Source organism: Passer domesticus, chromosome 6, assembly GCF_036417665.1.
Source record: "Passer domesticus isolate bPasDom1 chromosome 6, bPasDom1.hap1, whole genome shotgun sequence".
In the NCBI taxonomy this organism is placed as follows: Eukaryota; Metazoa; Chordata; class Aves; order Passeriformes; family Passeridae; genus Passer; species Passer domesticus.
The window spans coordinates 47199937-47223045 of NC_087479.1; the positions used below are offsets into that span (position 1 = coordinate 47199937).

The following is a 23109-nucleotide window of genomic DNA, read 5'->3' on the forward strand; positions in this document are numbered from 1 at the left end:
CTCCTTGATTTGGCCATGTCACTCTGACAGCAGCAGGGCAGAATCTGACTCCTCAGACATGGAAAAGGCTTTAGAGGAAACAACCTAGAAAAACCCTCGCAGTCCTGCCTTCCTAAGTGCTTTGCTCCTCTTGCAGTAATTCCTAAGGGACCAAATGATTGAGTACAGCTGGGGCTGACAGTGTGTGACAGGTCAGACCCATGCCAGGGTCTCTGCTTTGCTGTGAGTAAAACTGGCATTTTTCTCTGGTTAGATTTGCAGCAGCTGTCCCACCCAAACCAGTGCTGCAGGAATGCATGGCCATGTTTTGTGTGAGCCACCACCATCCTGGTGACAGGCCACTGACTGGCACAAATCCCTGTGGCAGGGAAGCTGGTGGCCTTTCACCAGCTGACTGCCCCAGAGCTCACCTGCAACCTTGCGGACATCTGGTAGGGTTGGTGGCTCATCCTGCACTCAGCAGGACAGATGAATTTATCCCAGGCTGCTGATGACTTCTGCAGTGCCAAAAGCTCTGCAGGACCAACAACCCATTGACATCCTTGGAGATGCAAAGCTGTTGATGTTTATCAAACACCATGGAGCAGGCAGCATGACCAACACTGCCTGCCCCACCAAGGCAGCTTGGGAAGCTCATTGGTGGGAGTTGAATCTGAAGTAAGCAGTTGGCAGCAGCTAAAGATTGGTGCAGTAGTGAGACAAAATTGATTTTAAGTCGTGTGGAGTATCTTCTGTTATTGCAGGTGCTGAGGGCACTTGGCTGTTCAGTGCAGTAAAAACCAGAGGAAGGAGTTAAGCAGCCATCGTGGTTTATCTATCCCCAGCCTCTGTGTCCTCAGGTGTGGTATCACCTCACACACTGAGAACAGCCCTTGCTTTTGCTTTAATTTCATCCCTAATCCCCTCTGAGTCTCCTAAACTGTGTATTTGCTCTCTGCTAAACCCTGGATGCTCAAAACACAAGATAAAACCCCTCCAAACCGACGGAGGGTAATGCTGCCTGGTGTTGCAAGATTTTCTCAGGAAATATTTTGGGAGCAGGTCCCAAGGCACTCCACTGGCCAGAAGGCAGTCAAGGAGCAGCACTGCAGGCTCAGCCACCTCCTGTCTGCTGGGGTGGCTTTGAGGACCCTCCTGTTGGGGGATGCAAATTAGCACAATGCTATGGTTGCTTTATTTTTGTGTCCCTGGCTGAGGTGAACCATGGTTGTTGGACAGGCTGGGATGCCAGGAACAGGGCTCTGAAGATTGTAAGGAACAAAAGAACCCACTCCAAAAGAGGCCACAGAAACAATGCTCAGGTATCTTCCATGGGAGGCACCAGTGAAGAGACCTCAGTGGGGATTCTGTAACACCATTAATGCCAGTAAAGGTGGCATAGAAAGGGGGCAAAGGGCACGGCTCTTCCTCACAATCTAGGATGAAGCTGCAGAGACATTAAGGATGAAAAGCCACAGTTATGCTAGGTACTCCAGAAATATTTAATCAAAACAATTCAGAGACTTTGCTAGAGTAATACCTGTTAAAAAGAAGCATTGTCAATGAAGGGTCTTGCCAAGACTGGGCCAGCTTCACTGGGATTTCACTTGGAAAGGAAATAGGGACCTGGGTAGGAGGAGAGTTACAAGAATTGCATTTGAATGTATTTACCAAATCAAGTTTTAACTATGGAGGAATTATTCTGGCTTGTACTACATTTAAAACAGCAGGTAGAATATGGAATGACAACATTTTTCATTTGAGGTTTTCAGTTCAACTAAAGAACAAAGACAAAATTTAAATTAATTGATTAATCCCTTTTCCTTCATGCTGTTTTCTTACCTTAAAGTCAGAAAGAGAAATCATTTTGCTAGACCTATTATTTTTGGAAACTGACTTAGTTTAAAGGTCTCTTTAGAGAAGTATTTGCCAGTGATGATAAACCTAAAATCAGCCATCACAGCAAGCTCCAGTTATCCAAATCTGTAATAAATTTGCTAAGAGGATAGCCTTAAAATGTCAGTTCATGTAAAGAATTGAGAAAATTGGAAAAATAGTAAATATAGGAACAGAACAAGCCACTCAGCCTTCCTGCAGGCTGTAACCTATTCAGAGATTACATATGAAAGCTCTTCTGACAAGCAGAGGCTTTAAAATGTGCTGATAACATCAGACAAATTCTCAAGATTATTGTATGACTAGATGGAATTTCTCTGAATATATTTTCTGTTTTCCTTTTTTCTCGCTGCATGTTGTTACTTCCCTTATGAAATCCAGTACTTTATTCAAGATCATCAGTCCTTCTACTTAGTTATTTCATCCCAAAGCCCTTGATTTTTATTGCCTTGTCTTCCTACTGTTGGCAAATTTGGCATACAACTCTCTTCTTCTTTAATCTCTGCTAATCTGCCCACCCCATCCCTGTCTGGTGATGAGAGTCCTGCATTGTATGGAAATGCTGTCCAGCATGGAGCCAAAGTTCTGCTTTCCATGCAAACAAGGGCAAAACGTCCAGATTGCCGTGAGGGGGTTGTCCTGGTAAGAATTTCACTCTCTGATAAGAGTGGAAAATCAGGTTGGTTCTCCTGTCCTGGAGGAGCTGACAGAGGAGGGGAGCTGGGAGAAACCATGTGGCAGCAGGTCCTCCTTTTGGGCAGCAAGGTGGGTGGATGTCCTTCAGAGCAATCATCAGCACGGCTGCAAAAGGATTTTGCTTTTTCCAAGACAGGCCAGTGCAAAGCTCTTCAACATACTTTCCACCTGTGTCCTTTGCAGGCAAATTCCCATCTTTTTGGAAACCAGCCACATCTTAGATTTTTTCATGTCTTCATGTGTCTACATCTCCCTAAACCACCTGCCTGGGTCCATGTTTAAGTTCTGCTGATATCAGGCATGACTTTTGTGGGGGTGTAAGCGTATTTGGTTAAGCCAAGACAGGTTTGTCTCAGCTTTTGTCATGTTTGACTAATTACCAGATTTGCTAATAGGGAAGAGGAGCCTTTAGGAAGCTTTACAAAGGAAATACAACAAATGGATGGGTCTCCATCGCTGCTTTGTGTCTCATACTCCAACCACATGACCATCCTTGAATGTGTGTGGGTGCCATGTGTATCCAGCTGTGTGTTTTAAGGGATTAATCTGACATAAAGCAGCCATGGCAAACACAGCTGGACACTCTTTCCCTCCACTAGTCCCCAGACAGAGAAGTCCATAAACTGGGATGCTGTGACTGTGCTTCCCTCAAGGGTGAAGCGGACCCAGAAACAACCCAGGAAAGGCATTAAGGTGCCAAGTACTGCGGGTCCTGTGGCGGCTCATTTCACCTGCCATGGGATATGGGATTGGTGGTGCAGAGATAGAAGCAAGGTACCAATATTTGTGGCTGGATTGGAGCAGGCAAAGCACAGAAATAAGCATAACTATGATGACAATCAATATATATACAAGCCTATCTTTAAATTCTCTTTCCACCACAGTGCAAGGCTCAATTTATCGAGTAGATCATCCAACCATGTCCCATCATCAAGCACTGTTTACAATAATAAGCCTTTCTGGGCACCTCGGGTATGGGGACCAAGGGGGAACCCCACCTGCCAAACACCCACCCCTAATTGTGGGGAGCTGGGGAGATCTCCACAGACCAACCTCTAGTCTTGATGCAAGCCCCAGGCTGAACCAGAGGCACTGGGCAAGAGTGGGGAGTGTCTCTGGTGGGCCAGGGAGCTGCAGGGACAGGGTTTGTGCTGTGACAGTCCCCCAGCAAGGCCCAGAAAGGGATGGGGTACTCTGATGTGAGGGCAAGCTGCCACTTCCCATCACAACCAAGGCAATCCTGGTAGCCATGAGGGGTGCCCAGGCACCCTTGCTGCTCTCCCCTTCACCCACCTGCTCTCTCTCCCTCTTCCCCTCCACAGCATGAATAATTACAGTCTGCCGTAATTTTGAAGCAATTATAGGGGGGTGAGCCAGCTCCATCAAGAGATGTTTTTTCCTCTTCTCCCTTCACGGCTCCATTCAACATCCCCAAGTGCCACAAAGGAGTTTAATAACCCATAATGACACCTCAGGCCTTCACATCATTGCATCCTCCCTAAGACTGGGCCAGCGTCAGGAGGGGAAAAAAATAAAAGAGATAATTAAAATCCTCACCTCCATCTTAACTTCGCAGCCTCCTATTATCTAGAAAACGTGGACTTTTGTGCTCAGGCTGTCTCACGACAGATGAGCCCTGGGGAAGGGGGGCTGAAAGCAGCAGAGATGTGCTAAACCTCCAGTCAGGGCAGCGAGAGGCTTTGTGCCACCCTGGGAGAAAAGCTCTGCCATCCCCTCCACTGCAGAGGCCACCTCTGGGATGTGATGGGTCCCTGTGCAGGAGTTGTTCTTCCAAGGCAAAATCAAAACAGCAAATTACATTAAAAGGAAAAAAAAAAAAAAAAAAAAAACCCAAAAAAAACCCCACAAACCAAAAAAACCACACACTTATTTAGAGATGATGGAGTAGGGCTGTGCAACCTCCTCCAATGACATTTTGCCTCACCGTGCCAGTGCATTTTCACAATGCAGTGTACAGGAAAGATCTGTTCCACAGATGCCAACCAATTGTTTAAGGACCAAGGCCAATACCCTCAGCAGCTGAATGCAAACATCCATGTCAGAGATTTCACATTCCAAAAGGCCAAATTAGCCTTTAGCTAAACCTGAGAATATTCCTATAACCCACAAAAAAACTTCCTTCTGCCCCCTATTTTGAAGCATGGGGCTGGTCTCATAACTCTGTTTTCATTTTCACATTCAGACACAAAATTCTGTACCCATGTTGCTCAAATCTTGCCTCAAAACCCATTCAATCTCCACTCACTGGAAAACAGTGAAAATAGAATTCTGGGAAGTTTTTGCAGCAATCAACTTTTCAGAGGAAAATAACCTGATTTCCAGGAAAACAATTAATTGTTTGGGGAAAGTGTTTTCAAAGGGACTGGAGGCTACCTGGATGGAGGGGGGAAACAGCCTTTTCTCAGGAACTGAGAATTTAGCCCTGAGTTTTCAGAAGCAAACCCAGCTCTCTATTTCAGCAAATGGACCTGGAACAGGGGAGTGAAAATTCAGAAATATTGTATTGATGATTCATCTGCCACTGCAGAATCCAAAACAACCATCTTGTCTCAGATCAATGGGGAAGCACTTAGGAGCAATTTTCTCTTCGGAAATGTGGCCAGCAAGCAGAGAGTCAGGAGCAGGTGGTGGAATATAATGCACACCTCTTGGAACATGCCATTTAGTGTTGTTGTAAAATTAATTGATGACACCTCTGGCCCACTGTATTTCAACTTGTGGACAATTTCTTTAACAAGATCATCAGAGAATGTCATCTTTGTGCAGAAAGGCAATTTATGTGTATTGCAACAGATTTTCTGCACCACCACTACTCCTGATTTTATATAAGTCTGTGACACAAAATATTTTACTCCCAGTTCTTGGAGTTTACTTTCTTTCGGAAAAAAAAAAAAATTGAATGCAACCCTTTTGAGAAGTGAGGAAAGGCTGAAGAGGATTCTACAAGCTCCCAGAGAGGTGGAAAAACCTTCAAGAAACAGTAATTATCATATGAAGGTCTGGCACAGAATTTTTGAATATTGAGTTTGACAGTGAATTTGCTTTTTTTTGGAAAAAAAAAAAAAAAAGATTGTGCAGCTAAAGAGCAGCCAGAAAACATCCAAATCATTATGACAAGAGGAATCAAATGTCCACAGCTAATTCTATTGCCAACCATGAACACAGAAAACAGGGACTGCCTTTCTGACAGCTCAGTTCATGGCCGTGGGCAAGTCATTTGACTCACTGCTTCGCTTCCTGCCTTCTGCCACCAGGCTGGTAATTGCTGTGACCTTCAGCTGTGAAGAAACAGTTAATGGTGGGCAAGAGATGCAGAAATCAATAGAAAATATTTGGCTCTCATCTCCTTTCATTCCTCTCACCTGATGCCTGGTAGTCCATCAGGTCTCTGTATTGCTGAATACATGTGGAAAAGGGACTCCTGCTACTGCTGATTTTTTTCCACACCCTTGGAAATCCCAGCACTAAGAGGTTTACAGTGGCCTCAATTTTTCAGCTCTTCCTGTAGATGAAAAAAGAAAGTTAAGGACATGTCCCCATTTTATTGCCAAGTTCATTAAGTCCCAGTGCTGCTGCTGGTTTTGGGGAATTTAGTCTCTTCATTGTTGATGACTATGGTGTCTGGCATGTTTAACCTTCTTGCTCATTCACCCATGCCATGGAATAAGACAGAATTTATGTAACTCAAAGCAGCATCAGAAAGGAGAAAGACAAACCTTGATGAGGTACCAAAGCAAGTTCCCACTGCCCTTCCAGAAGGAAACCTTCACTCTGTGTTGGACTGGTCTGAGTGTGGCCAAAGCTGATGACATGGCACCTGAAGGGACTTCAGCCCGGAGCCACCTGTGCCTTAGGACCCGACTGCAAGGCTGCACAGTGTGGCTGGGATGGGTCTTGGCCCCATATCAGCTCTTGGTCCCTTCCTCTGAGTGTTGTCTTCTCCTCTGTTTCCTGGCCACCTATCCCTGCTGTTCCAGCTGTGGAATCAAATGATGCTAGAAGAGGACAAGAGTTTTCCATCAGAGCTTTGTCAGTGCTTGCCCAACTCACTCCATTTTCATGAGCATGTAACTCCTCTGACATAGATACATCTTCCTCCCCCTCCTCTTTTCCTACTCCTATTCTCATCTTCTGTAACAACAGCTCAGGTCACCAAGGTGGCCCAGCAAAATGCAGCTCAGTGCTACTTCCATGTGAACAGCAAATCGTCCACTTCTTACTTCAGTCAGTTCCCTCTCTCCTCGGGCACTGGGAGATAAAAACCATCCACCTGTCAAACAAAAGGTCTGATGTGATGTTAGCGTTACGTGTCACACAAAGGGTCTCAGACCTATGAAAATGTCACCATATTGACTTCATACGAATGTTTATTCATCGTTCTGTTTATACACAGACAGATGTTTTGCATTCGGCATAGAACAGTGAGATTTATTACAAAGACACAACCAGACCTCTACTGGAAATTATCACCATCATTTCACAGGGAAGCCAGTGCTTTCCAACTGATTCAGATCTGCTTGGGATCTCATCTGTTATTCCTAACAGGTAGTCATCAAGTAAATAAATACATGAAAAAGATCACAGGAAAATATTTTCCTCTCCTTTTCAGAGGATGAATACAAATGCATCATCCATGGCAAGGTTCATTCCACCCACAAGGCTTAAGGGGATGACTCATCAAAGCCCTGTGCTTCTCTTTTGGATCTTCAAGGTGTATCAACAATGTTTTATTGATTCACAGTCATGGAAAGTAAAGAAAGAAAAGAGTCTGGGATCTCTACTGGAACAATATGCCTGACTTCAGTACTTCTGCCATTAAGCTGCTGGGATGATGTCATGGAAAAGCATTTATGAGATTACTTTTTCTATCTTCCCAAATGGTGGGGCTGTCAGTTACACACATGGATCCCTAAGGATCTTTGGACTCATACAGGTCTTAGTGGAGAAGAGAACAAAAAGATCAATAGCTGAAAGTTAGGCAAAGAAGAAAAGTTCAAGTCAGCAGTAGGACATATATTTCTAATAGTGACAGCAAGCTAGCCAAATGGGCTTTGGGAATGCTGTGCTCCCCTTTGCCTTAGCTGTCCTAAACAGGGACAGGAGAGGGTAAGTCTACCAGGAATGGACAGCCTGTGTGCTGCGGAGGAGATCCGGCTGTGGTGACACACAAGGCACAAAGCTGGGACAGGGCACCTACTGCCCCCAGCCAGGAAGCCCCAGGAAGGAAAGGCAGACCCCTCTCAAGACCCACTAGCACTGCATGGCTGAGGTCCTTCCACATCGCCCCTGGCCAAGGCTGGTTTCAGAAACCTGGCATTTTTCCTGAGAAAAGACAGGTAAGAACACATCACCCCTGCAGAGGAAGTCTTTGGCCTTTCCGTGTGTACCAGCTGGAAAATTCATCTCTTTACATCACTTAATGTGGTAGAAATTACGTGGTTTGTGTGCTCATCCTTTCCCCTTTCCCTTTGGTGCTGGCAGTGCCTGCATCAGGAGGTTTAATAGTACTTTCCCTTATTTAATTTACATCAGGGACGTGCTGGATGGCAATGAGGTGGGATGGTCCAGGAGGAAAAGCACTACAGAGAAGAGGCTAAAAACTCCCTGTATCTTCATTGTTCTGTCTCCCTTCTCGTTCCTACTTCCAAAACACTACCAAAGGCAAATAAATACCTTTATAGGAGAAGGCAGGATGTGATTTTCCCCTCTTTCTCATATATATTGCTTCCCTGCCTCTCCTGTGGGTTTGCCTTCCCCCACCTCCCCGTTCCCTTCCTCCCTACCTACGTTCGACCTGAACAGCAGCAGAAGCCTGACCATAGCCTGAAGGGATTTGCCTTGTGTCTTTAGTGGGATGGAGTTTGGATTTCCTTATCTGTCCCCAGTAGGGCCATGTGTTTTTTCTCTGCTCCCCCTCCCTGCAGATGCGTGTTGAGGGCAACAAGAGACAAGGGGTCCTTGTAAGTGCCTTATGATAATTGCAGAGCAGCAACTGCTCAGAAAATCTAAATTCCTCCCTGACATTTCCAGTCTAAAGCTCCCACTGACTCAGCTGCTGCTTGTGATATTTAAACAAGGATTATCTCCTTTTTTATTCTTTTCTTTTTTGATAATGGGATGGCAGAAGGTTAGTTTAACACTTTCCTGTGGTTGGTTTGGCTGTTGCTGATCCCATACTCTTCAGGACTGTAACCAAACCTCTGCTTCCCAAGTCACTCATGTGGCATAACTAGGAGGATCAAAGGCTCCTGTCATAAAAATCAATGATTTTTCCCCAGATTGTCATCTTTTCCAATTTTTTCTCCAGAATGAGCTTTAGCATACCTGAAAATTTACAGCTTTGGATGTAAAAGGACTCATCCCATTGGCTTCAGCCAATGCAACTGCACCGAACATCCCTCCAGGTCCCCAAGCATTCCATCTTACAGCAGTTTTCTGTCCTCTAGAATGGATTTCATTTCATAGGGGTGCTGAGAAGCATCTCCATGAAAGAACCTTGAAGAAAGTGCAGGGAACTTTTTGACCTCGAAGAGACACAAGTGGAGCACCACTGGGAGAGATCCTGCACTAATGAGAGCTCACCATCAGTTCAGGAATTACCTGGCAGTCAAGGGACAGCACAGAAAGTAAGTAATACCCCATCCAGCCCCCTGTTTCCATGCTTAAAATGGTATCCAAAAAGCAGAAATGTGGTCCCTTTCATGACAGCACAAAAGAGACACCCAGCCCCAACTCCTCCAAGAGTCTACATCATCCCAAGACAGCTCTCCACATCCTAAAGGATGCTCTGGGGTACAGAGGATTCAGGAGGCTGTCATGGGGATCCTTCTCTTGGAGCTGCAGGAGAGCTGCAGCCTCGTCTCCAGCACTCAGAAATGGGAGCAGGATCAATATGGCTGATAACCTCTTATTAAGGCATGCACTGAGTCAGAGTCCCCTGCCATTAGACAGAGGTTTATTCCAGAAATTGGTCGAGAAACTGCTGAGGATGAGGTGAGGAGGAGACAAGGGGAGCTCAGAGCAGGTCTGGACTGGGGTGCAATCCCAGCACCACATGCAGGACCAGCTTCCTCCCCTTGTACTGGGGCTTGCAAATAACTGAGCAAAAGACAAGCGGTCCTTTCTGCTTTTCAGAGATTAAGGGGTTACGAGGTGGGGAGGGGGCTTTCCCAAACCCCATTGTGGAGGGTAGGGTGGCATGCACTGGGGAAATTTAAGCAGAGCAGATGTGTTTGAAAGCATGGAAGAGGTGGGCACATGGTGGGCCATGGGCTGGACCCAGGGGGCTGAGGATGGGAGAGAGGATCTGCCTTTGCACATGCTGTCCGTAGCACTGGCAGTGTCCGTGGGGAGTGGCAGGGGCCCTGATGTCTCACCACATTCCCTATCACACTGCTGCAGTCAGGCAGAGCAAACATCCCTAAGTGGAGCTGTTCCCACTGCGCCGCCGATAAGCAGCGCGGGCCAGGAGCAGGGACAACGGCCTGTTTTTCCCCATGTTTCATGACACAGGGCTGCTTTTCAGCCCTGGCAGCTCCCAGAGAAGGCCTCTGTTAAGCCCCTGTTTGATCAGGACCGGCACTGTTTGGAATGCCTCCCTGCTGCAGGAGGATGACAGCTTGGGGCACCGTAAACAAGCAAATGGTGCAGAGCTGGTGTGGCTCCCCGTCTGCTTTGGGTCACCATCCCACCCTTGTCACCCCCTCCCAAGTGCCAGACCTTTCTCTTGTGGACTCAGGGACATCATCTCCAGGGCAGGAGCAGTATAGACCATGCCACACCTCGGATGGGCAGAACAGCTGATCTCCTCCTCGTGGTCCCAGCTTAAGCACCTCTTTCCACTCACAAGGTGTGTCCATGGCAAACTGCAGCTGCCAGGCAGTGGAGATCATGGCTGAAATAAAATGCTGCTCCCTGGTTTACTCCTTGAGGATGAAATTCCAGAGAAGGAGTGCTCTTCTCTTCCAGCACAACCGGGGGCCCAGCAGTGTGATACAGCTGTGCTCTGGCTGTGCACAAGACCTCCTCTCCTGGCACTGCTCTCCCACCTAGAGAGCAGCAGGCAGCCACCAAACCACAGTCAAAGTGAAGCTTAGGCACAGAGAGATAATGGGGACCTGAGTGCAAGGATGAGACCGGTTATCCTTTTTTTATCCTTCCTAGCTTCTTGTTTTCACAAATTAACCTCTCCATCTGGTCCAGATCTATTTGAAAGGCCTTCTGTGCAAGCAGCTCTTAGAGCATGTTTGGGGCTAGTCAGGTGACAAAGGTGTTTAGAACTTCTCTGTCAGAGAAATCCATGCTCCAAAACAGAAAACACACTGTGGGTGGTTCCCACTGTTCTCTTTTTGGTCACCTCTACAGTCCCAAAAAGGACTTGGAGGACTCCTCATTCCCAGGAAGGGCTTAAAAACTAGAATTGAAATGAGGTTATCCCAGGTGACATGTGATGGCCAGATGGCTGTGGTGCCCTTCCAAAGGACCTTTGCAGGCTGAAGAAGTGGTCAGCCCCAGCAAGTGACAGTGCAGGGGAACAATCCCAGGCACCAGCACACACTGGGAGCCAACAGGCTGGAAAGCAGCTTTGCACCAAAGGCCCTAGGGGTACTGGTGGGCCCAGCTGAACCCAGTCCCATGCAGCTGCTCTGCCAAAGCAGGGAACGGAACAAGGCAGTCTAGAAATCCCTTCCAGCTTCAAGCACTCTGCCATTCTGGGATCATCAATGCAGAGAATACAAAAGAAAAGGAATATAGCAGTGCTTGAAAAAAATTCTCTTCAAAAGCCCACCTGAAACAATCCCTCCCACAAAAATTTTAAAAACCCAAAAGCAAGCAAAATAAAAGAACAAAAAAAAGAAAGTCTCCTTCCCTCCAGCTGGTCAACACACTTTTTAGTTTGCTGGGAAAAATTTTATATAAGGACCACTTAGTACCCTTGGTAATTATGTGACACCTTAGTACCTTCTTCTGATTGCCATGACACATTGCAGCTCCTTCCAGAGCCCCACTGTGCTCTGTACTCAGCCCCGTTGGGTCCCTGATGCCCGTGGGGCAGCTGTGAGCTCTGGAGATGGACCCTTGGCAGGGCCAGGGCACGGGAACAGGTGACTGGCTGCTGCTTGTGACGTGCCTGCTGGCCTGTGCTCTCCACTGGCACAGAGTGACGCAGTGCTCCAGGCTGGCCCCGCGCTGAGTCACAGCCAGGGAACCTTCCCCCACATCCTCCAGCCCTTCTTAGCACAGGTGGATCGGGACAAATGGTGGCTCATGTGACTCTTCAGAAGGTAGCTGTTATTTGTTATTTGTTATTTGTTATTGTTATCACTGGATTTGGATTTCCCAGAACAGGAAGATGCTGCATTCTGCTCAATAGTAGCCTGAAAAATCATATTTACATCCTTTCTAAGGCTCTTCTGTAATCATGGCACTGCTCCCTTCCCTGCCTCCCATAATTGTTGTTCTATCAGGCCTCCAACACAGGGTAAGAAAAACAGGCTGAGTTTCCCAGTGGTGCCTCAGCAGCTCTCCTGATCCCTCTGTTATTCTCCTGTCTCACTGTAGGTGGTAGGATTGACCATGGGTAGGTCAGTCCCTGGGCTTCTACTCTTGCTAGCAAGGGCTGAAAAGCAGACCAGCTTCTCCCAGAGTCCACAGCTGTGCAGGACATAAACTTCTGCTCACACCCCCACGAGCATGGCTGAAAGAAACTCCATTCTTGTGTTTCTTGAGAAATGGTGGCCTGGAGGAGGACTATCTGCAAGATAGTCCTGAACATGGAATCTCCTCCTGAGGGCCATCTTGCCTTAAAATAGGAGATAAAGCTGATGTAGAAACCTTCTGTGTTTATTTTGTATGTAAATCAGCTATGAAGTCCCACTGCCATCTCCACCCTGCCTTTTGCTCAGTGCTATCAAAATTCTGTTAGGTCTCAAGGAGATGTAATCAGAGACACATCCGGGAGGAAGTGAAATCCAAACCATCCTCTCAGCACCCCTGACTCACCATCCACGAAAGGAATTGGTCAAAAATGTTCCTGATGTTGCAAGTTTCTCCTCTCCCTTTCTCTGAAGCCCCCCTTCTCCCCAGGTTCTGGTGGTCAGCCAGGGGTTGAACTGGGACTGGGAGGAGGAAGGCTGGAGCTGCTCCCCAGAGCCTTCATGCCAGGCAAGGCAGGCAGGCTCTGCCTTGATGGGGGACACATCAAAGGAAGATTGCAAAACTTTGGCAGCACTCAGGAGTGCTCCTGTCCTCCTTTCCACTGACAGATGCTTCTGACCACTCAGGAGATGTCCGTAAAGAAGTGGTTTCCTGAAACAAGAGGGACTTGGAATAGCTTTCTGCCTTTCAGTAAACATTCGTTTAATGGGTGGAGATGGGCATGAGGGAGCCTGAAATCTCATTCCCCTGTTGAATTTCCAGGAAGCCAAGCAGGCTGAGTCCAGCTGGACACAGAGCCCCAGCCCACAGAAACCTCCTGTGCCTCGTCTTCCCATGACAGCATGTTTGCTCACCCTCTTTCACCCTCGTTTTCACGCTTCCAATGGGATCCTGCTTCACTTCAGGGTGACTGACAATAATCTCTGGGAATGGGCATCTGCCTCTCCTTCCCCATCAGCCCCACCTGCAGCCTGGGGATGTATCCTGACAGCAGACAGGGAACAGCTCCAAAGATCAGCATATCCCATGGCAGGGCAGGGCAGGGCTGGCCAGTTCCCCTCTCCCTTTCTCCACACTCAAAACCCATGCCACCCAAAAAGGTTTTGATTCAGACCCCTGCACTGAAGTGACTGTTCTGGTCCCAATTTTTGGAAAAGCTGGACACTTAGTCATCTTTGAAAAATTACATCTGCTGTGAAAAATAGGCCCACAGGCTTCATCTGAAACTGTTTCTAAAAGGTCTTAAACCCCCTGTTCCTTGTAATGTATTTTTTAAACCTTCTTTTTCCTTCTTTTCACTGTTGTTACTGCCTTTTTTTAAGTGGAGCCATGGGTCAGTTTTGCTTCACTGAATTTCTTTTCAGCATTAAATAGTGATCTGCTGAAGTGGCACAGGGATGTGCTGGCATTTTGCAGCCTTTTATTAGGCAGCAGTCCACTTGTGAGTGCTGAAGAGGGCTTAACCACCGTGGTTGTCAGGAGGCAGGGAGAGGCGAGGGAAGGGTAATTGAGGGTTTAGACAGCGTTTGGCTCCCTGAGACACCGACCATCAAACCCAGGCAGGGCCTATTGATCAGCCCTTCAAGTGGTCTGCCTCTCCTATTAGCACTGTCCTCGGCAAGGCACAGGGTATTGAAGAAGTATAGATTTTTGGTTGTGCTTTGTAGTGACACCGGAGGCAGGTGGAATTGGGAGGCACAAGAAAACAGCAGGACGTGATCTCTTTATGGGGAAAAAGACAGGGTTGTTGCCCCAGTGCAAAGGCAGGTCTTGGTGGTACCATGGGGGAGCAGTGCATCCGAGCTGGGCTGGGACACTTCCATGGTAAATCCTTCTCAAATAATGTAGTCTTAATTGAAATCACCCCAAATTACAGACTGAAAGCTTTTCTGTTTAGGGACATGAGCAGTTAAAATGCAAAGAGGAGTTAGTTGTGCTGTTAAAACCCATGGAAAACCAGCCCTAAAGAAAGCACCCTTGATAAAAGAGAGGAGGGCATCCTCTCTGGCTGAGGCAGTTTGATATCTTAACCACGGGCCTGAAAGAAAATGGTGGTAAACTTTACAGATAGGAACGACCTGGTGGTGCAGTGAATGCAGAGAAATCTGTAGTTTTCTGCATAGTGTTTTAAGTGGAAAACAGATTAAATAGATAACCTGTGCAAGACAGGGGTGATCTGTGCGTGCCTGAGGCTGTCAGGACAGCGTGGGCTGTGATGAATAAGTGACTTCCTCGCAGGGGGCACCGTGAGGGCTGCAAGGTGCAGGAGGAGGAGCCGGGGTTGGAAGGTGCCATCCCAGCAGTGAGGAGATCCTCACCAAAACTGTCTTGCTCCTGTGAACTGCTTTCCTGGGCGGGTATCCCCAGGCCGTGATCTGCTTTGGGGCTCCACCTGGACCTCACACGCTTTGCCCGGGTGATGCTGGGCAAAATCAGGGGCACGGACAAACTCAGCGACAGACAGGGCGCGGCGGGAGCCGTGCCTCAATGGCAAGGAGGGCCCCGCTGCTCCGCTGCTGTTTCACCCTGGGCAAGGCGAAGGAGGGGCCGGAGTTCAGAGAGATGCGCTCCGGAAGGTCTCGCTGCTCGGCGCGGCAGCAGCAGCGCAGTGCGGCGGCAGCGCACCGGGCGGCGCTGCGGATCCGCCGGCAGCCAGGGCACCCTGCCCCTCTGATCCACGGCTTCCTGCCCCAGCACCCCTCCTGATCCCCGGCATCCTGCCCCCTGTGATCCCCGGCATCCTGCCCCCGCACCCCTCCTGCTCCCCGGCATCCTGCCCCCTCTCTGATTCCCGGAATCCTGCTCCCGCACCCCTCCCTGATCCTCAGCATCCTGCCCCCGCATCCTTCCTGCTCCCTGGAATCCTGCCCCAGCACCCTTCTCTGCTCCACGCCATCCTGCTCCCTCTCTGATTCCCGCCATCCTGCCTCCGCACCCCTCCCTGATCCTCAACATCTTTCCCCCGCACCCCTCCCTGATCCCCGCCATCCTGCCCCAGGACCCCTCTCTGCTCCACAGCATCCTGCCCCTGCACCGCTCCTCCACCCCGGCATCCTGCCTCTGCACCCCTCCTGCTCCCTGGCATCCTGCCCCCTCTCTGATCCTCAGCATCCTGCCCCCGCACCCTTCCTGCTCCCTGGAATTCTGCCCCAGGACCCCTCCCTGCTCCCCGGCATCCTGCCCCCGCACCCCTCCTGCTCCCCGGCTTTGGGGCTGCGGACAGACCCGCTGCTCCCCCCGAACCGGGCACCGCAGACACGAGCGGCTCAGCGCCAGGGTCCGTGCCAGCCCCAGCGAGGTCGGGCTCTCCCCGTCTCGGGGCTGCGGCTGTTCTTGTGGCAGTGGCAGGGTACAGCTGCGAAGCCCCTCTCCAAGCCCACAGCAGCCCACACCCGAAGCGTTTCATGGTGTGCTGCAAGATATAAGACGTGGCTTTTTTTCCTTTACATGTACATATATGTATATATGAGAAAGGGCCATGAAGGTGGTTAGAGGTCTGGGGTGGCTCTCCAGTGGAGACAGGTTGAGAGAGTTGGGGGTGTTCAGCCTGGAGAAGAGGAAGGTCCAGGGACACCCTAGAGCAGCGCCCCAGTCCCCAAAGCAGCCTACAAAAAGGTTTATTTTACAAGGGCATGTAGTGAGAGAACAAGGAGGGAAATGGATTTAGACTGAAAGAGAGCAGGTTTAGATTAGTTATTAGGGAAAAACTCTTTACTGTGAAGGTGGTGAGGCACTGGAATGGGTTGCAACAGAGAAGTTGTGGGTTCCCCATCCCTGGAAGTGTTCAAGTTCAAGTTGGATGGGACTTTAAGCAATCTCATCTAGTGGGAGGTGTCCTTGCCCATGGCAAGGGACATTAACTAGTTGATCTTTGAGACCCCTTCCAACCCATACTATTCTATGATTCTATGAAATGCCCTAGGACACAGTTTGCACTTGCAATAACATTTTTGCAGGAGAAAAAACCCAAGGAATGAGCTTCTTACTTGAGGAGTGACAGCCATCTAAAATATAATGCAAAGCTTTGGTAATCCTATGGCAGATTCCTGAGGTTGAAGTGATTTTCATTTTGTGACAATCTGCCTTAAAATCTCTGAGGAATTTTAATCCAAATTCACTTTAACCAGGATTTCTGCAAAATTTGGTTCTTTCTGCTCCCCGTCCAGCCTGCACAGATGCCCCCATGCCAATGCTGGGCTCTTGGTTGTTTCTGACAGAGGAGACCAGCAGAGATGTGGCAGCACACAGATGACAAGATGCTCAAGAAGGCATTTGGGCAACAGTTTGCAGCAGTCCTTTCCCTGGATGCTCTGTGACCCCTCCATTAGCCTTGAAATGGAAGATGGGATTTTTTTTGCAGTGAACAGATCTCATTGGCTCCCTCCTCTCTCTTGGGGCAGGTGGCTTTGAGGGATTGAGCCATGACAGTCAGCAGTTCAGGCTTTTAGGAGGTGGGCACCCACAGCCATGCCTCGGACATCCCTCATGCCTGAGTAAAGCTGCTGCTGCTGCTGTTTTGACACTGGTTGAGCAGTGCCCTGAGGAGAACTTTATCCTTGGCTGGTCACAGGAGAGCATTCTTGACCAGGCACATCCCCAAAGGATGTGTTAGTGATAGCCATGAGCCATGTCCACACTACCTCTCTCCTCTCTTGATGCTTCCAGCCTTTTGCAACCCACTCTTCCACCCTCTGAATCCCAAGAAAAAGAAGCCTTTGCCTGGGACATGGATATTCAGGGTTTCTACTCTCTTTGGGGACTTTGTGGCTGCAGGAGCTCCCTCTGCCAGCACAGAGGAACTGTGTGCTGCTTTCTGAACATGCTGAGCAGATGCACTTGCCCAAGAGGGCACCTTTACTGCCATGATGCTGGCTTCAAAAATATTGGGGTTTTTAAAGGTACTTAAAAGTTTTCAATGCTGTCTTAAGAGTTTGAATTTCAACTCCAGCAGTCAGATCTAGCCACATACCCAGTCTGTCCCACACTGTTGTTACCACTGCAGGATTAGAGCCTTTCTCACCCACTGATGCATTTCTCAGCCCTTGTTACTGTGCCATGCACTCCTCTTCCTTGCTGGTTGCACTGTTTTCCAGTTTCAGTCTAAGTGCTTGAAGGACTGTAGGAATCTCACCAGGCTGCTTCTCAGCCTGTCTGCATTTCTGCTGCTGAGACATGGGAGGAATGCAGCCCCTTTCCACAGAAGTGACTTGCAGGTAGGTGAGGGGAGTAGGTGAGGGAAGGAGAAGAATCTAGAAAGGAAAAACTACATCAAGTTTGCTGCAAATGATAAGGTGTCACAGTCTTTTTTTGCCTGTGGGTCCCTTGTCATGCATCTGGGAGAGGGGACAAAGGTTTCCCCTTTGGCATCAGCTCCAGCTGATGAATGTGCATCTCCTCAGGGAGGAGTGGCTGAGGGTCTCTGCCACACCATCACTCCTGCCCCTGCACCCACTCCTTCCTTTCAGCTTTTCTGTGGGGAGCAGAGAGTTCCAGCACTGAAAAAGAAGAGGCTGAGGTCTAAAGGCAGTCATTGCCCTCGCTCTGCTCGTGTTGCATGGGTTTGCACATGGAGTATCTCCATCCCAGCAGCACTTTCCTGGGATGACCAGGAAGAGACCAGAGTAAACAGGTTTTGAAACTGTCAGGCAAGCATTGACAAGGTCATCTTGTCTGTGACTTATTCAGGGAAGTGGGAATCAGAATGTGAAAGGAGGAACATGCTGTGTTCAGCAACTGTGTAACCAAACTGGCACCTGTAATCAATCAGAACTGCAACCGGCACATCTCCAGGTCAGGGAAGATGCACACCACTGGCTATCAAGCCTGCAGGGTAGGGCCTGTCCAATCCCACGTATCTACCCATCATCTCCTTTAATACATCCCTCAAAGGCAGATTCTTGGTAGCCCTTAATAATAGGAATAGCATTAATTATGAAAATGAAGAATATACCGTTCACTTCAGAGTTGGAGGGGTACGCAAAGTTTTCAGGTTCACACAGAAGATGTGGGGTATAACTAAGAGAAGTGGGAAGGCAGCAGAGGCTGCAGTGATGCTCTATGGCAGGGGACTGTGTGGCAGTCAGGGGGTCCCAGCCCTGCTGCTGACCCGAGCATGGATGAGATCCAGCTACATTTAACACAGGCAGATGCATGTGCATCTTGCAGAGCTGGAGGCTGAGATCTGCCACGGGGCAAATTCCTGTCCCATGAGGGAGAACATTATTAATCTAACTATCAACCCTGCAAACTCATCCTGCATCTCTCCGGAGTTTTTACAGGCAATTGCTTGTAGCAGGTCTCCCTCAGCAACTGCACACAACCTTTCTTATCACCTCCTGCTGCTGTTTGTACCTGAGCAACATGCTCTCCTCACCATCTGTCCCTGCTCATGGCACTGTAAGCCCACTGCTCGGCGCATGTGGTGGGCTGAATCCCAAAGGTGTTGTCTTTGCAAGGCTGGGGAGCATTAAATGTCACTGCTGTCACAGCCAGTGGAGGGGATTTTGCTAGCCAGGTGCAGCAGACCTCTCATTTCAGAGGAGCCCCTTGGCAGAGACTGCTCTGCAGAGAGACCCACAGGGAGACCCACAGCTGGAAGAAGGGCAGGCTGAGAGCAGGGGAAGATTGTGTAGATTTGGTACAAATCCCACCAAAACCCTCTCAGGCACTGCAGCAGCTCCCTTGAAGCCCCTGAGCGCTCTCTTTCTGCAGCATATAAATGGTGACTGTGGGCATCACTGATGTCCCAATGAGCTTCTCCTGCTTCCATTCAGTCAGAAGGGTCCCAGTGCATATACAAAGCAGTGGGTTCAGAGGCTCTCTGATGCACACCAGCCACTTACTTAAACAAAAGATGAGGGCAGCAGGCCACCTCCTTACCTGCTTTCCATCTGTAAGGAGGCAATTCTTCCACCATTTAAATATATCTCTTTGCTGGATTTTCCCTGGCACTTGCAAAGTTGCCAGGGAACCTGAGTGCCACTTCTCTAGATTGCTCAAGCAGATGCTATGTGTAAAAGTGTCTTCTACATTAAAACAGCATCCTGTTTCCTTGCCTCCAGGCTCCTTGGGAAGGGCTCAGGCTTCCAGCTGATCTGGCAGACATTTGGGCTTCAAGAATTTCTGCTGGTAATGTAGAGATTGCACCAGAGCAAACCCAGCCAGAGGAGCCCAGGGATACCAGGGGTTGGGTACTTCTCCTCAGGGCTCCTGGTAAGTGCTGCCCACCAAACAGAATATTGCATTACTGAGCCCATAGTGGCTTTTCTTCTACACCATCTTTTCAGCCCTACAGAGCACTGCTGAGAATAGCAAATAACTAAGAATATTTAGTTTTTACTTCCCTTGGACCTAGATCTGAGCTGAACCAGGACTCACAAAGGGGTTTCCTTGAGGACTGCCACCCTTTTCTTCTCCAAGTGCTCTCCCTTCTCCTTGGTGGGGATCTTTCTGCACATAAACTGCAACTGTAGCAGCAGCTCCAGCAGCTGCTGAAAGGAAGGTGAAAGGGGGATGGATTCATCCTCCAGAAAAGAGAAAAACATCTCTGCATGTCTTCCAGGCTGTAAATGGTTAAGTGTTGGGAGAGATAGGAAGCAGCTCCGAGACCTGCCTAGAGAGCAGCACAGGCACAAAATACGATTAAGGGAGCAAAATGACAGCTTGTCACTGGAGGGCTTCAGAAGCTAGAATAAATGATTAAAAAAAATATATAGTATGTGGATCCACGAGGAAGTTCCCACAATGGCTGTGAGTGAAACCTTGACCCTCTGGCAGATGGAGGGGTTCCCAGCTGTTTTCATCTGCATTCCACTGTCCCCCTTTTCCTCCCTCCTGCGGGATGCAGCCACTGCAGCGGGTGCCCTCCAAAGCACCGCGGGGGACACAGAGCTTGGCTGTGCTGAGAAATGACACTCGGAGACAGAAGAGAGGGGAAATGTCAGGGTGTCACTCTCCCAGGGTCTGGGGACCCATCAGCCACGGGGGAGCACATGCAGAGGGGGGAGCTCTAGCAGCGTGGAGCCTCCTCTGTGCCTGCCCTGTCCACTGCAGCGGCGGGAGAGCAGCTGGGATGCTCAGCCACTGCATCCCTCACACAAGGATGGCAGAGCTGAGCCAAGGGACACACAGCACCTACCTCTCTGCCGCACCATCCCTTAGGTAGGAAAGAGCATAGAAGGGGACTCCATGGAGTTGTGCTGGAACTGGGAGGGAGCCCAGGTCAATGGTCAGCCTCTGGAGCTCCTCGTATGAGTCCCTGGGGGTTTTCCAACTCAGGTGCCCATGCGCTGAGCACCAAAGAGCCCTGGGACCAAGCACACCAGTTACTTCTTGATGCACTGTAAGTGGGAGAACACATCTTGCTCTCTTGTAAAATGGTATATTAAATCCCATGGGAGGGCTCCTAGCAGTTTTAAGGAAATGAAGGACAGCATGGATGCTGTTGGAGTATAACTAACATTTCTTGACTGTACTTGGTGGTTACTCCAGTCCCAAAAAGCTGCTTTTTCTCCTTCTCCCTTACAGACAGCACAGGCAATTCCTGAGCCCCAGAACCTGTGCTAACACCAGGAGACTGCTTGGACACCATAATTCCTGGGGTGACCCTTAGAGAGTGTTTTGGATTCCCACTACAGGAACTTTAAGGTATGTTGCACACCTGTGGTTCAGTTAAGGGCCCACAAGCAAATTTTCTAAGTCCTCCAAGGCTTTTCTCACCTTTTCCCAAGTGCTTGCTTCTTCTGCAGATTGTTCTGGGGCTCTGGGGCAGGCACAGTGATAGACCCTGTACAGAGGTGCTTTGACTCCCAACTTCTGCTTGCTGACCCTGCCAGAGCAGCTCTGTACTGTGATGGTGGGTGCTGCAGCCTAATTTTAGGGCTTCAGCACCCCACAGTCAGGAGGCAAGGCCACAACACTGGGGCTCCCCAGCCCATGGGGCAGCCATAAAGGAGTTTTTCTTCCTTTCACCTTCCATAAAGTGCTGGTTGTGCAAGGAACTCAGGGCATGGCAGGGGAGAGATCTTATGCCCAGGGACAAGAGCTTTCCTCCCCTTTCATCACAGGCAAGTTTTCCCCGTGATCCTGTTAAAATCTCACATCTCACAGTCCTGTGGGCTGCCCACAGCATTCCCATGCCAACATGCCAGTTAGAGCAATAAACCCAAGACCCACTTGTGTATTTTTTCTTCCAGCCTCACTTCCAGCATGGTGATGGCAATGGGACAGAGACCTCACCAGCAGCATCTCCACAGCTCTGGGTTTCAGGCCATTGATCTTTGGGCATGGCTGGGCTGTTTCAGATTGGTGTTTAGGCAGGGGAGTGCAGTTTTCCCCCTCAGCTGGCTGGCAACTGGGTGCTCAGAAGTTCTACAGGCAGTGCAGGGATCCAGGCCCTGGGCTGCTCTGATCAGGGTGAGACACAGCCTTGCCTGAGGCAATGTGTTTTTGAGCCTCTGCCTGCCAAGGTACAGGCTTCACAGACTGCCAGAGGAGACAAGAGGGAGGGGAGAGTGAGTTTGGTTTTCTTCTGAGCCAGCTCCAACTTTGGAAAAGTTGTGTCTACATTTCAAGCCTGAAAGCATCCCCTCCCCTTCTCCAGGGGCCTAGAGTGCCCCTGCATTAACCTCTCCCGTGTCAGGTACCCCCCACAGGTTTTGAAACTTTAATGTCATAACCTGTTTGTCCTGTTTAAAGCACAGGGTAGGGCTGGGGAGCTGACAGACCCTGAGCAAGCTGTGCCTCCAGCTACCCTGCATCCTTATAGCTCAGCAGGGAAGAAAGACGGGAAAAATAAGTCTTAGGCCTCTACATTTTGCTGTCTCAAGGTGGGATTTTCCCCTTCAAAAATAGCCCAATGACATTTGGATGTAGGTCTTGGCTCTGAGAGGGCTCAGTGGTGTTTAGCAGTGTGTTCACCTGAGGGCTATGCCCCCAGACCTCAGCCTGTGTGTGAAGGCTGCTCACAGCGATCCCTGGGATGAAAAGGCCCCTTCCCTATCTCCAGAATAAGGCTGGCATCTCTCATCCTGCCCCATGTCAGCAGCTTGTGCACACAAAGCTGCAGGGCTACGAGTGCCCTGGTGTAGCTGCAGCCCAGCTGCCCAGCACCAACACACCTGACTGGGCACAGGCACAGGCCAGCAGCCAGGCTGGATACAGAAAGTGCCCTTCTTGCTTCACCATCTGTCTTTGCATGCCCCTGTCACTGCTCACCCTCAGACAGACCCCAAGGAAGGCCTTACACAGACAGCCATCAATGGCAGCAGGTGCACACACATTGTTGGTGAGCATTGCTGTTCACCCAAACACACCCTGGAAACACTCACTGCTTCCATAAGCCCTGTGTGGACACCTTGATGCAGTTGTGGCACAGCTAAGGAGGGAAGGGGGCTATGATGCTCTTGGCATCCATAAGATAGACAGTCAAAAGAGAGATAAATCACATTTTTAATGTCAGCAGTGCTTTGTCCAGCACATGGCTTTTCTGGGATTTCTGTTACTCAGGATCTCTGAGATTTTTGATGCAACTTGTCACTTGAAGAAAGCATGGGGCTTCAAAACTTTTTTAATAGAACAGAATTTTCATCTTAACATAGTCAAGACTGTTGCAGTGTGATCGCAACAAAGACTACGTTCAAATACTTGAGGTCCTATATATTTGTAATACATTTGTAGAAATAGAAGATTTTTGTTTTGTTCTGCTCTTTAATCATGAAGAGAGGGGCTGTGCATTGTTTGGTGCCTGAATGTGATAAAGCCTGGGCCAGGCTCCAGGATTAATGCAGTCGGGAGTGGGCCAGCACCAATTCCCTGGACAGTGTTTGGGCACTCAGGCTGCAGGATTTGGTAAGGTCACAG

The 23109-nt window shown here is 49.2% G+C and overlaps 1 long non-coding RNA gene across 1 annotated transcript in view; it reads left to right on the plus strand.

Moving 5' to 3' along the window:
* LOC135303430 (uncharacterized) overlaps positions 1-23109 on the plus strand; it is a 53092-nt gene that overhangs the window by 17169 nt on the left and 12814 nt on the right. The window contains exon 2 of the long non-coding RNA XR_010364914.1: positions 20776-20895. This is a non-coding gene — a long non-coding RNA (uncharacterized LOC135303430). The remainder of the gene's footprint in view (positions 1-20775; positions 20896-23109) is intronic.